The following is a 2489-nucleotide window of genomic DNA, read 5'->3' on the forward strand; positions in this document are numbered from 1 at the left end:
ACAAGTATAATAAAAAAGTAGACATGTGTTTAAAAAACAATATAAAGAAATAAATAAAGAAAAGCAAAGAGAAAAAAGAAAACAGAGGAAAACTAGTGAAAAAAGGAAAAAGAAACAAAGAAAACAAGAAAACCAGAGAAAAACAAAGAAAGAAACAAATGAACCATTGAAGGGAATGGAATAGGGAAGAAAAAACCCCAGTGAAAATCGAGAGAAAACAAATGAAAAAAGAAGAAGAAAAAAGTATGAGAAACCCGAGTAGAGCTAACGGGCGAGGCCATGTGCGTGCATGCTTCCGGCGAGATATAGTATTCGCGTTAGAGTAGGCTTCGAGGTTCAAAAGGCCGAATAGAACACCACGGCAGCATATGGTTCCACGGCCCAGTATCACGTGTTTCGTTCGCTACATGTGCGGGCAGGGACGTGGAACAACAGTACCACGACACCACCAGTCCGTCGCCTTCTCCGCTCCGCTGCAACTCTTACGTACGATCCAAACCAAGCAGCTAGCGTCAATGGCATCGCCGCCGTTGCGGTCCGATGACCTCCTGGATCTCTTCACCGCCGGCCTCCATGCGGTATGCAGTCCCAGCCGGCGCTCCCTTGCTTCTAAGCCGTCTTCTTCGCCGTGGTCGGAACTCCCAGAGGATATCCTAGGCCTCGTGTTGGCCCGGCTCCCTAACCTGGCAGATCGCGCCCGCTTCCAGGCGGTGTGTCGATCCTGGCGCTCCTCGGCTCCCCCTCCGCCGCAATTACCGTGGATGCAGACGGTACTGCGTTCCTGGCAAGCAGTTTCCTCTCCGCCTCCGTGGAATTGGATCCACTCCGTGTGCCGCCGTTCGTCCGTCCACTCACATCTGCCGCAGCGGCCTTGGATCGTTCTGCCCGGCGGCTTCTACAATCACGACGGTATCTACACTTACATTAGAGGGTGCACAGGACACGGGTAAATTTTTGTATCTCCATAGCTAGACATCCTCGCATATGTAAAAATTTCTTCTTGATCTAATGTATGGATGATTCTCTTCCCAGGTCCGCTGCTGGCAAGCAGGAGTACACGCCGTTCAAACGCTCCAACATTAACAGCTCCTTCCCTGACAACTTGCGATGCATTGGCTCCACCGACAGCTGGCTCGCCTTCGACTACGCTGATGATAAGAACAAAATTCGTACCTACTTCTTGCACAATCCTTTCTCCAAGGATAAGGAAGTTGTGGCTCTCCCGGAGCTGGATGCCATCGTCGGTAATAGTTCCAAGTTACTCATCCGGTCAACTTTGGACGATCTGCTCGTCGTCATAACAATTGGAACTATCCAATCATATTAATCCGTCCGGGGATGGTGCGTGGTTACCGAGGCCACAAATAACCCCCTTCGTCGACATTATTGACATCGTGCTCCTTGGAAACAAACTCTACCGGATCACCCAGGCAGAGGACCTCTTCTCCTTGAATATAAGCTTTAACGCTGATGGCATACCCACGGTCACCAATATCAAGCACCACATCAGATCCAGCGATACTAATTCTAGTGTGGAGAGCGACGTAGATGAGGACCCGGACCGTTATGGTGAGAATGAAGAGGATCGCCGTCATCGCAACTTGTATGAATTGGGGACAACTGGAGACAACATGATCAACGATGGCATCTTGTGTGATGAGATGCCTTACCCTCCCAATGATCACCTCGCCACATTTTGGTACTTCCTTGAGTCGTGTGGGAAGCTAATCTTGGTGAAGCGTCAATTACAATTTCCTAAATGTTGTTATGTCAAATTCACTCGTAAGGTGGAGGTTTTTGAAGCAGATTTCAGCACATGCACATGGTTGCGGGCACTAGGTGGGCTAGGCGACCAAGCACTTTTCATCAGCAAACGCTTCAGCAAATCTGTTTCTGCTTTTGGAGAGATAGAGTAGGATGCTATTTGTTTTATTGATACGGGTGAGGTGTTCAACATAAAATCCCAAACTCAAAGCCGGCCAGTAGAAAGAAGCGTCGATTCCCGTGGGTTAACATGGATCTTCTCTCCATGCTAGCTGTAAGAGTACACTACTAGATGTTGAAAAAGGAATTATTTATCTTAAGTATTCCTTTTTTTGTTTGAAAATCTGCCCCTAAGGATCTCGATTTCATTAAAAAAAGAAGAGGGTTGCCCGGCCAATAAACGGAAAACGGGGCTAAAACCGTTACAATAGCCCACCAAAATAGACCAACATGGCCACCCACATGGAGATACACAAACGTCTTAGAGAAGAACCACAAAGTCGAGGTCGTCAACAAGTGTCATTGTCATCACTCCTCCACGAGCCAACGACTCCGACTTCACCATTGACTTCCGCCAACGAAGCCCTCGTCGCCACAAACACCGAAACCCATGTTGGCCCATGCCAAACAGTCGACCGCCGGTGTAGGCGCCAGGCAGCTTCGACCGGGAAGACAACTAAAAGACAGGAGAAATGGACAGAGTTGGCGCCGACCAACACCTCCTC

The 2489-nt window shown here is 48.7% G+C and overlaps 1 pseudogene; it reads left to right on the forward strand.

Moving 5' to 3' along the window:
* Positions 1-455: 455 nt before the first annotated feature.
* LOC123097220 (uncharacterized) lies at positions 456-2036 on the forward strand (annotated as a pseudogene).
* The last annotated feature ends 453 nt before the right edge of the window (positions 2037-2489 follow it).

The sequence above is a fragment of the Triticum aestivum genome, chromosome 4D (genome assembly GCF_018294505.1).
Source record: "Triticum aestivum cultivar Chinese Spring chromosome 4D, IWGSC CS RefSeq v2.1, whole genome shotgun sequence".
Classification (NCBI taxonomy): domain Eukaryota; kingdom Viridiplantae; phylum Streptophyta; class Magnoliopsida; order Poales; family Poaceae; genus Triticum; species Triticum aestivum.